Consider the following 12245-nt stretch of genomic DNA (forward strand, 5'->3'; position numbering starts at 1 on the left):
AATTTAACTTAAGCCTTGCCATGACATATGGAGTTGAACATTGGTTATACTCTTAGTATTTTAGTAATCAGAGTAACGTTCACTGTTTCTCAGGTTCGAAATGTGAGATGCATTAAATGTCATAAATGGGGTCACGTCAACACAGATCGAGAGTGTCCTTTGTTTGGTCTTTCTGGAATCAATGCAAGTTCAGTTCCCACTGATGGCTCAGGTAGGCACTAGACATGATTTATTTGTTTTAGTATTTAGACAAAGATAAAATAGCATGTTCTTTAATCTCTCTGGGTATCATTTCATTGTGGGTATTTTTAACTAATACATATTTCTACAATATGATGATCCGTGGACATTTTCTGCCTATTTCCCAATATCTGTTATACATTTTGGGCCTTATTTACACTTTGGTTTCTTATACCAGAGAAACAATGTGGTATTTAAATGTGTGTCTGATTTGATCAATGGGAAACTGATTGTATGTGTTAAAATTTGTAATGCTGTGAAATAGAATTAAATTTTTTTAATTTTTTTTAGAATTAAATATTTCTGAAGGCCCTGTGAACATGATCTCAGAAGTAATCTATATTAAATAAAATTTATTGTGTTAATAGCCTAAAATTAGAAGGGGAAGGAATAGCTAACTCTGATATTTAGATTCTGCTGAATTTAAACATAGGCTGTGGGTTTGGTGGTACAGGGAGTCTCAGGCAAGAGGCTCACAAGTTTGAGCTCACCAAGAGTGACTTAGCAAGACCCTGTCTCAAAATAAAAATACTATTTTAAAACTATTGCCTGTTTAGAACAAGAACAACCTGTCAATAGATAGCTAAATCCTCATGAAAAAGGTGTCACTGGACCATTGTTTTGCTTACTTATTTATGTATTGTAGCTCCATGTAAAGGCCCTGGGTTCAGTTCCTAGTTCTGCAAAAAGGAAGAGAGCTAAGGACTGAAAGACTCAGCAGTCATTTCCCTTTCATTTAAATAAAAAAAAAAAGACTTTTTTTTTTTAATGTGTGTGTGTGTGTGTGTGTGTGTGTGTGTGTGGCCAGCTCAGCCCACCAGGGGGCGGGCCTGGCTGGCATGTGGTGCTGTGGGATTGAACCGCGGTCCCTGTGCTTTGCTAAGCTTGTTCTAAGTAGGTGCTTTAGACCACTGAGCCATCTCACCAGCCCCAAAACTGACTTTTAAAAGGTGTTAAATATGTTAAAATTGGTTTGTATTTGAAAGCTATTTGCCGGGAGGGCTGTGGAGATAGCTCAGTAGAATAAGTGCTTGCCTGGCAAGCACAAGGGCCTGAGTTCAATCCCCGGTTCTGCAAAAAAAAAAAAAAAGCTATGCTCTTCTATTTTTTATGCTACTTTTACACCAAGCTGTCACATCCTAGTCCTCTTTCTGTGCTTCTCAGTAACTTACCCATGATATGGTGAAAAGTTTAGAACCAAATAATCCTGAAATGTTTAATTAGTCTCACCAAGTTTGTCTTCCCATATGTAAAATTATATTATCAACCTCACAAACTTGATTGAAGGCTAAATGAGAGATCCTACGTGAAAAGTGTTTCAGAAATGCTATACATTGCCTTGGATCCTCAGAATAGCCTGTAAGTGGAAGAGTCAGGATTCTGACTTAGCTGAATCTGATTGTATTATGTGTGCACTGTGCATCACACTTAGTAGATGTCTATTAAATAAAAAAACTGGCTTTAAAAAAAAGAAAGCTATTTACCTTCCTGCACATTACTGTTTCTTTTTTTTTTCTTTTTTTTTTTTCATAATTTTATTGAAAAACAAATAGCAGTGAGACAGTTTCAAATCAAATTGGTAGGACAGTTTCAATAATTAACACATTGCATTCTTCCTAGTGGTTAATTGCTGTACAAGATGCGGACATGATATCCTATTTACAAACAACATTAGAACAAATCCCTCTATTCATTAAGAGAATGTAACTATATATCTATCCTAACCACTTTGAATACACAGACACAAAGTGAACATTCATCTGCATCCCCTTTTTTTGTTAAGTTCCGTTATTTGAATATTATAGGTGTGTAAACTCAGCAAAATATTCTAAAAGAGTCCAGCAGCCCATAATAGTATTGGGTCTTCCGCTTGACTGGCAATGTCAGAAATTGTTGACCTGAGTCCCCTACAACTCAACATAACACCATGGCTTCACTTCTTATATTTCGTTTTTATACTTTTCTGCTGGATGGTTAAGACCAAGGTAAAGCAGGACCTATGCAACAAGAGTTGTAGCTTTGGGGTCTGATAAGGTCAGTGAAATCCCCTCAGGATTTATCCTGAGATCCTGTACCTCAGATTGTAGAACCTTTGTCAGTGTCAGCCGTGTGGATGCGTCACAGCCATTGCGTGGCCAATGTGCTCTCTGTGAAAGCCTAAGAGAGTGTTTTCTTTCCATGTGACTCTCCTTAGGCACACTCTACATCACTGATCACTTTCCTCTTTGGCCCCATAATCTCCTTGATCAGAAAATTTGGGATATTACTGAGTAACGTCACGTTACAGTACAAGTTCTCATATGTCCTGAGTCTTAATTGACCTTAGAAGGCTAAGGCCAAAATGTTGGCTTTCCTTGCAGCCCTCCTTTTTCTCTAATTTGATCTGCAAACTTATGTTGTTAACCATCCAGAAGACAAGCTTATTGTTATTACCATACAACTTAGGTTGTTAAGCTTAACCTCACTATCTGTCTGAATATCAAACATCTTAGGCATAACATGTAACAGGTATTTTTCATCAAGTATTGATATGTTGAACGTAAAGTTCCTACAGAATATGATTAAAAAATTTAAGGGCTGGGGAGATGGCTCAGTAGAATAAGCACTTCCCTGGCAAGTGCAAGGGTATGAGTTCAATCCCCTGTTCTGCCAAAAAAAAAAAAAAAAAAAAATTTAAAATTAGAATATATTTTAAAAATAGGCATAAAGAATTATATACTTCTTATGTCTACACGTAAGTCAAAAAAACTAACCATATACAACCTTGAAGCAGGACAGTCCCGCAGTATTCCTTTTCCTGTCTCTTGCTTTCATTCACCACCCCCTTCTTTTTGAACAACCATCTACCCAAGAGACAGCATAGCAGCAACTGGCATGTCATGACAAGCAGCCCGTATTCAGAAAATCAGAATGACAGGCACTCCAAACATGAAACTACTATTACAGATTACCATTTGCAGTACAGTTGCTTAGTTCACAGGTATCAGTATATATAGTTAGTCAGGATGAGAATCTTTCCAATTAACTGCTGGATTCAAAAATCTTCCGGAGATTCTCAGGATCATTGCCTTGCCCATCTTCTACATATAACTGTATGGCTTGACATTGTCATGTTTCCTAACTCTTTCCTTTCCCTCTCTTAATTAGTTAGTCCTCAAAATCCTGCTTTCCTTTTACTTGTAATACACCTTTCTATTTGTATTTCTTCTTATGAGTTCTTATACTAGGGAAACTACGATATTTACACATGTACATTACTGTTTCTTAAGAAAAGTTGATCTCGGGGGACCGGGGAGATGGCTCAGTGGAATAAGCGCTTCCCTGGCAAGCGCAAGGGCCTGAGTTCAATCCCCAGTTCCACCAAGGGAAAAAAAAAGAAAAGTTGATCTCATTTGGCTTATATCACTTGAATTCTTTTTGTGAAAAGGTACTAGGGCTGGAGAGATAGCTCAGTAGAATAAGTGCTTGCCTGTCAAGCTCAAGGTCCTGAGTTCAATCCCCACCACCACAAAAAAAAAGGTAAATATGAGAAGTTTTAACTTAAATTCCTTAGTGCCTTGTTAGAAATGTTTTGAGATCCCTGTCAAGTGCAAGGGTCTGAGTTCAATCCCCGGTTCCACCAAAAAAAAAAAAAAAGAAAGAAATGTTTTGAGAGAATGTGCACTACTCCAATACTAATTTATAGATCATCATAGAAATACTGTTCTTAACCTTGAGCCTGAAGTAATTTTACTTCTATGAGCCTCAACTTCTGATTTTAACAGGACAAATGATTGTATAATTCAGAGTTGTAGCAGTTTTTCAGGTAGAGAACCTTTTTTTTTTTAAAGAAAATCTTACACAGATCCCTACAGTATATAAAAGTAGAGCTGCTCTACTGGGGCAGATGCACTAGATGTGAAGCCCTTCCTCAGGCCCCAAGGCCTCCGCTTTAGAGACTCCTAGTGACTCTCATGGTCACTCCATCTGGGTTTACCCTGTCAGCTTATAACCTCCTGCCCCTGCTTACAGCTAGAAATTTTGTTTTCTTTCAGCAAGCTGTAGAATTCAAGACATCTGTTTTCATATTAGTAGTTTAGGAATTTGGTCCATTATTAAGTTTGACACAATTTCTGTAGTAATACTATATAGTTCTTAGACTTGGTGAAGGACGATAAAATATTGTGACATAAAATATTGTGTTTTTTTTTTTTTTTAAATGCACGTTTATGTAAGAAAACAATTCTAAGGAGAAAAAAAAGTATTTACTCATTGATGAGACAAAATTGATAGACTTTGGTCTAAAAATCTCTGAAGAAAGAACTTCCCCAAAATGCTACCATACAGGTACTCTTAGAAACCCACATAGCTTCCCTCCCTGCCCTTTCTTTCTTTTTTTTTTTCTTTTTTTTTTTTTCTTTTTTTTTTTTGTGGAACTCAGGCCCTTGCGCTTGCCAGGGAAGCGCTTATTCCACTGAGCCATATCCCCGGCCCAGCCTGCCCTTTCTTATCCAGCTGGTAGAATAAAGGAGAAAGGCCCCAAAGCATATAAAACCCCAAAGAAAATAAAGGGGTAGTTAATATGTTAAGAACTCATTTGACTCTGATTTTTTCTGCCACTTACCAGAGGTCAGTTGTTATATCTTAAAAGTATATTCTGTTTTCTGGAAGGGGTTGCATCTTTCTCATCTGTTTTTTCACTCTCACCATGTGGCTTCCTTATAATTGTCTGACTTTTTGATTGGTTTGGAGCAGGCAGAAGTCATAGCTTTGGTTCCCCAGCCACATCTCATGATGATCCTGCTTCTGAGAGCAGAGAATAGACTCCAGTCCTAGCCCTTTCTTTTAGTAATCAGCAGGCTTGGTTTTTCATGGGCCTGCATTAGAAAGTCAACTGACAAAGACCTGAAGAACTTTTACTTTAACCTTTTTTAAAGAGTATTGAAAACCCCACAATCACATGCTACATGATTATGTGAATTCAGATATAATATTGTTGGTTATTAGCTCTTCTCTAGCCCTTCTTTTATATCCATTAACTCAGTTCCTGTATTTATACCATTGAAGTTGTTACTCTCTACTCAGAGGGGAGTTTTACTATGGAACTATTTTTCAGTCAAATGAACTTATTCACAACAAAATGAATGGAACAAAATTTAAAAAACCAACTCAACTTTTTTTCGCCATCTTCCACCTTGGCTGCCGGCTGCCACCATGAAGGTCGAGCTGTGCAGCTTCAGCGGGTACAAGATCTACCCAGGACACAGGAGGCACTACGCCAGGACCAACGGGAAGGTCTTCCAGTTTCCAAATGGAAAATGCAAGTCTGCATTCCTTTCCAAGAGAAATCCTCGGCAAATAAACTGGACTGTCCTCTACAGAAGAAAACACAAAAAGGGACAGTCAGAAGAAATTCAAAAGAAAAGAACACGATGAGCAGTCAGATTCCAGAGGGCCATCACTGGTGCATCTCTTGCTGACATAATGGCCAAGAGGAATCAGAAACCAGAAGTTAGAAAGGCCCAAAGAGAACAAGCTATCAGGGCTGCCAAGGAAGCAAAAAAGGCTAAGCAAGCATCTAAAAAGACTGCCATGGCTGCTGCTAAGGCTTCCGCAAAGGCAGCATGTAAGCAGAAGATTGTGAAGCCTGGGAAAGTTTCTGCTCCATGAGTTGGTGGAAAACGCTAAATTGGCAGATCAGATTTTCAAATAAAGATCTGTAATTCTTATTTGTGCTGGATTTTTACAATGGAAATGTTGGGTCTATGTGGTAATAGGTGAACTCAAGCCCTTGTGCTTGCCAGGCAAGCGCTTATTCTACTGTGCTATCTCCCTGGCTGGCTCCTAACCCATTAAATTTTAGAAGGGCTACCTTTTATGGTAGACGGGTACTTACTGATTCAAGCACCCTCTGTAGGGCTTGGATGTGGCTCCATGGTAGAGCATTGGCCTGGAGCCCCTAAGTTCTATGCTTAATGCTCCACATAACAGAAAGGGTCCTCTGTGAAAATTCCTACATGAGCTGGTTATGTAGCTCTATAGTCCAATGATTGCCTAAGGTATGTGAGGTCCTGGGTTTGATCCCAGCGCCAAAAAAGAAAAAATAAAATTTTTAAAACTAAAGTTTCTTAGGGCCAGGGAGATGGCTCAGTGGAATAAGCGCTTCCCTGGCAAGCGCAAGGGCCTGAGTTCAATCCCTGGTGCCGCAAAAAAAAACAAACAAACTAAAGTTTCTTGTTTGCCTTTTCAAATGATTATATTTGGCAGCTGTGTATTTGACAGCCTGTATTTAAGCCATTAAGTTTTGGTTGTTGAACTTTGTGTTCTAAACTGATACAGACACAGACTCTGTCCCATTTTACAACCTTATCAGAAATACCGGCATATCACAGAAACGGAAAATAGTTCCCTGTTTATAATCCAGTAAAAAAAAAAAGGAATTTTATATAAGAATCTATTTAATAAACAGTTACTGATTATTTAATTAGATAACAGAGAGGACAAAACTAAAAGTTACTTACAAAGAAATAAAATTTACGATCCCCGGCACCACATGCCGCGCCAGCCCTGCTCCCAGGGTGGGATGAGCCGGCCACAAAAAAAAAAAAGATATATGATTACAATTGGATAAGAACCTTAAAGCAGGCTTTTCAAACTTTAACTATCATATATTTTAGAAGGCTAATATTTTCCCTTATAGTCCCTTTTTTTGAGACAGGATCTTGCTACGAGTCAGGGAAGGCTGCCCTTGAACTCATAAAGATGCTTCTGCCCCAGCCTCAGCCTTCTGAGTGCTGGGATGACGAATATGCACCACCATACATGGCCCGTGTTAAAATTATTTTCAGATTAGAACAGAAAGCAGTGAGTAGGCCAGGCATGCTGCTGCGTGTCTGTAATCCTGACACTCAGGAGACGGGGGCAATAAGGTCACAAATTCAAGGCCAGCCGGGGGAGGAGGGAGTTACTGTGCACTGTAAAGGCTTTTATGGTAATTGACTCTCAAACAGTTATTTAGCTTAGTCTTTTTTTTTTAGCCTTGGTTTTTATTTTTATTTATTTATTTATTTTTTCTTAGTTTTTATTTATTTTTTTTCAAAGTTTTATTGACAAACAGATAGCAATGAGACAGTTTCAAATCATATCAGAAGGACAGTTTCAACAAATAATACACTGCATATATTCTTCTTAGTGGTTAATTGCTGTACAAGATGCGGACTTGTGATCCTATTTACAAACACCATTAGAACAAATCATTCTATTCATTAAGAGAATGCAACTATATATCTATCCCAACCTCTTTGAATACACAGATACAAAATGGACATTCATCGGTATACCCCTTTTTTTCTAAGTTCCGTTATTGAATATTATAGGTGTGTAACTCAGAAAAATATTCTTTCTTAATAGCTGAATAATACTCCATTGTGTAAAAATACCACATCTTTCTCAACCATTCCTCGGGTGATGGGCATCTTGGTTGTTTCCAAGATTTGGCTATCACAAATTGTGCCGCTATAAACATCGGCACACATATATCCCAATGATATGATGTTTTCAGATCCTCTTTTTCTTAGTTTTTAAAGAGCAAGATGTTAGTTAGATTTCTGTTCCTGCTTTTCCTTTCAGACTGATGAAGTATAACTATGAAAACAAATACTGGTAAATACACAGAATGTTTTAATTTCCGGATTCTGAAGGCATTAAATTGAACTCCACTGGCCAGGAAGATGGCTCAATAGAATAAGCACTTGGCTGGCAAGCGCCAAGGCCTGAGTTCAATTCCCAGTTCTGCCAAAAAACATAAAAAAAAAAAATAAAATAAATTGAACTCCATAAAACTGTGATAAAAATAAGCTAGTAACTTTCACCATCCATGATGTACCACATCAGATGATAAAAGTTACTAATCCATTTCTGATGGGCCATCCCATTTGAGATTGATCAACCTAAGCTATTTAAAAGAACAGCTGAGGATTTGGGAGTATAGTAATCTTTTCTGTTTGTTTAACTTTCATTTTACTTACTATAGAGTCACAGATTTATCACAGAGAAGAAACCATGGCACTAATGATTTAGTCACCAAAGATTGTAAAGACAGAGGGAGAAATTAACCATCTGAATTGTGGGGTAGTGCTACAATGGGATTCTGTACTATGTAGCAATTGAAATGATAGATTTCTCTTTTTGTTGTATTTAGGACAAGTTGTACAGGGTCTCACTGCATAGATCAGGCTCGTAGTGATTCTCTTGTTTACAGCCTCCCAAGTGCTGGGATTACAGGCGTGTGCCACCACACCTAGTCTCAATCTCGTACTCAGCACACACTGGGGGACGGTGGAGGGGGGCGCACAGCAGGCCCTGGGGATTGAACTCCTGGCCCCTGCATCTGCCTAAGCAGGCTCTTTAATCTACTGAGCTATTCGGCCGGCCCCAAAGATTTCTTGGTGATGGATACTGTTTGCAACATTTAGTCAAATTTTAATAGGGCATAAAACAGCTGTATCTGTTCCTTTTTATATCTTTCATATTCTTTTTATATCATATAGGTATACATGTATATAGAAAAAAAGATACTGTTAGAAAAAAGGATTAGAAAGAGACCAAAGTATTAACAGTGGTTGTATTTGAGTGGGTATGATTACCTAAGATAGTTTCATTTTTTTGCTTATCTATATTTCCAACAGTGAAGGTAAATTACATTTATAAATTTTCAAGTGAATACTGCTATAGAAGAATTAAAAATTATACATAGAAATATAAACTATTTCAAAGTGTATCACTCAGTTTGACCTGAATTTAATAGTAATACTTTACTAAACTAATAGAAACTCTTAAAGATGTCTCAAAAATGAAATCAGAACTCTCTACCTCAAATAGGAAAGCAAATAGTGATGCTGTGTTCTAAACTTGAATACAATAAAAGATAAACTGACCAATTTCCTTATCCACTTGCTGATTCAAGCTAAAAAAGATCTTTTCATTTGAAAAAAAAAAAAATCACCTATTGAATAATGCCTCACCAGTGAATAGAGATTATTTTTGCAATAAGGCAATTTCAGTAGATGTGGTTATCATGGGATAATCACACCCCTGGGGTACAGCCTTGTGCCTGTAATCTCCCAGGAGTGTAATTATTTCATGATAACTGCACCCCCTGGTGTTACATTATTTCTATTATGAAATTCTTAGTTTAGTATATAAAGTAACTTACTTTGATCACTGGAAACTGCAAGGTGCTGTTAGAATGTTCCAGCTGTGAGGTTTACAGAGACCAGCTATAAGATTTACTTCTCCTTTACAAAGTTAAATTAGGCAATCAAAATGCTTCTTTGGGCTAAGCTGGTTTAGAATATCTTTTCTACTGATAAGATCACCTTAACTTTATAAGTTTTCCTCTACTCCAGATATGTCTAAATTGTCTATAAAACTTGTAAGCCTTATGGTTGCTTAATTTTGTATTTTTGTTCTACGGTATAAGGAGCTGGCTAGCCCACCTGCCTTTTATATGTGCTTGAAAGCCCTGATTTTTACTAGTAACTCCCAGCATCTGTCAGTTGTGGGGTTTTTTTTCTTCTACTTTTTTTTTTTTTTTTTTTTTTTTCAGAACCAGGGATTGAACTCAGACCCTTGCGCTTGTCAGGGAAGTGCTTATTCCACTGAGCCATCTCCCTGGCCCAAAGCAGGGGTTTTTTTTGTTTTGGTTTGGTTTGGGTTTTTTTGTTGTTGTTGTTGTTTTTGCAGGACTGGGGGTTGAACTCAGGACCTTGAGCTTGTCAGGCAAGCGCTTATTCTACTGAGCTATCTCCCCAGCCCTGTCAGTTGTGTTTTTAATGCATATTAAAATTAAACATCTTTCTTTAGTCCACAGTGAGATATTTAAACAAGGCTTTTTCTGTTTTTGTTGTTTGGGTTTCTTTCTTTTTTCTTTTCTTTTTTTATGTATTTGGTGCAGGGTCTCACTATGCAGCTTGGACTCCTAGTGCTTCTCTTGTTTTCAGCCTCCCCATCCCTGGGATTACAGATGTGCGCCACCACACCCAGTCTCGGTGGCCAGCTCAGTGTGCCCATGAGCGAGGCCAGTGCAGCTTGTGGTGGCAGGGATCAAACCCCTGTCCCTGTGCATCCCTAAGCAGGTGCTTAGTCTGCTGAGCTATCTCACCAGCCTTAGTGAGGTTTTGGGGTTTTTTTTTTTGTTTGTTTTGCTGCTTCATTATACTATAACATACTCATGCCATACAATTTACCTACTTTAATATATTTAGAGTTATACTTCTATTACAGAATAAATTTCACAACATTTTTATTAATCCAGAAAGAAATCTCATGTCCCTTAGCTATCCCCCATCGTCCAATCTCCAGACAACCACTTGTCTTGCAGACAACCACTAATCTACTTTCTGTCTCTACAAGTTTGCCTAATTTAGACATTCCATTCTTTTGTTTTCCTGCTATGCTGAAATATTCAGACATGCACATACAGCAGAGTAAATAGTTTTATAATAATTAAAAATTATAGCCCACAAAAATACAAGTATGTGTAGGTGCCTATAAAACAGATTAATGTGTCAGGTTGTCTACAAAAAATATAAAGCAAAACTCTACTTGTTAAGCTTCTCTTTTTCCTAGATAAGATTTTGTACATCTTTCCATGTTTCAATTCCAGATATCTCTGTTCAAGAAGCAAACAGGGGGCCGAGGAGATGGCTCAGGGCCGGGGAGATGGCTCAGTAGGATAAGCGCTTGACTGGCAAACGCAAGGATCTGAGTTCAATCCCCGGTTATGCCAAAAAAAAAAAAAAAAAAAAAGAAGAAGAAGCAAACAGGTAGCTGGAAATAATCACCCAGTGTGGAGCGCTAGACCCAGTGTTGCTGAAGGGCTTCTGCTGGATAGTGCCAGCCCTCCTTCAGCCTGCTTCTCAAGCACACGTCACATCCACCATTTAGTTCAGCCCTGTAACAGCACTGACAGTGGCTGAGCCAGCTCTGAAGCCCTATCCTGGCCTACCAGAGAGTACTTATTAGGAGCACCCCACTTGGTGCTGCTTATGTAAACATAATTTGTGATCGTATGACTTTTTTTTCTTCAGCCTGATAGATATGTAAACCGATTTTCAAATATCAAACCCGCATTGTATGTGTGGATTCAATCACACTTGCTTGTGGCATCTGATTCCTTTTTATACATTGTTGGATTCAACTTGCAAATGTTTCCTTAAGGGTGTTTACATCTGTGTGTGTGAGAGAGTCTGTCCTGTAATTTTCTTTCTTGTATTGTGTGTGTTTGGTTTTGGTGTAGTATTAGAACAGTTAGTCTCATAGAATGAGTTAGAGAATATTCTATCTGCTTTTATTTTCTAGGTTTTATAGATTATTAATATAATTTTTAAAAAACTATATAACAAATATTCTTTAAATATTTGTTAATATTAAGTATCTAGGCCTGAAGCTTTCTGATTTGAAAAGTTACTAATTGTTGATTGACTTTAATACAGGCCTATTGAAATTGTTACTTTGTTTTGAGTTCTTTCAAGGAGTTGGTCCATTTCTTGTAAATACCATTTAGGGCACAGCTTTGTGCATCATATCCCCTTCCTGCCTGTGTTCTGTCCATGAGATCTATACTGCTGGATGCTTCCGTTTTTGGCATTAGTACTTTATGCCCGCTCTCTGTGGTGAGTCTGGCTAGAGCTTTATCAGTTTTATTGATTTTTAAAGAACCAACTTTCATCACAATTGATTTTTCTGTCTTATTTTCTGTTTATATTTTTTTTCTTTTTTGGTTCTCTAATTTGAAATAGTAAATAATTGTTTGGGGGTTGGTTTGCTTCCTGTGATGCATGTGACTGAAGCCAGGGCCTCAAGACTGCTAGGCAAGCAGACTACCTCTGAGTTGTACCCACCGCCCTAGAAAGTGATTCTGCAAATTTACCTCTCAACATATTTCTTCTTTACACTAAAAATTTTGATAGGTTTTTTTAAAAATATATTTTATTGGGCTGGTGAGATGGCTCAGTGGTCTAAAG

General features: G+C 37.7%; 1 protein-coding gene and 1 pseudogene across 1 annotated transcript in view; both read left to right on the forward strand.

Moving 5' to 3' along the window:
- Positions 1 to 12245, forward strand: part of Cir1 (corepressor interacting with RBPJ, 1) — a 42111-nt gene that overhangs the window by 13522 nt on the left and 16344 nt on the right.
- Positions 5379 to 5922, forward strand: LOC105742668 (annotated as a pseudogene).

Source organism: Octodon degus, unplaced genomic scaffold (genome assembly GCF_000260255.1).
Source record: "Octodon degus isolate 3935 unplaced genomic scaffold, OctDeg1.0 scaffold00065, whole genome shotgun sequence".
NCBI lineage: Eukaryota > Metazoa > Chordata > Mammalia > Rodentia > Octodontidae > Octodon > Octodon degus.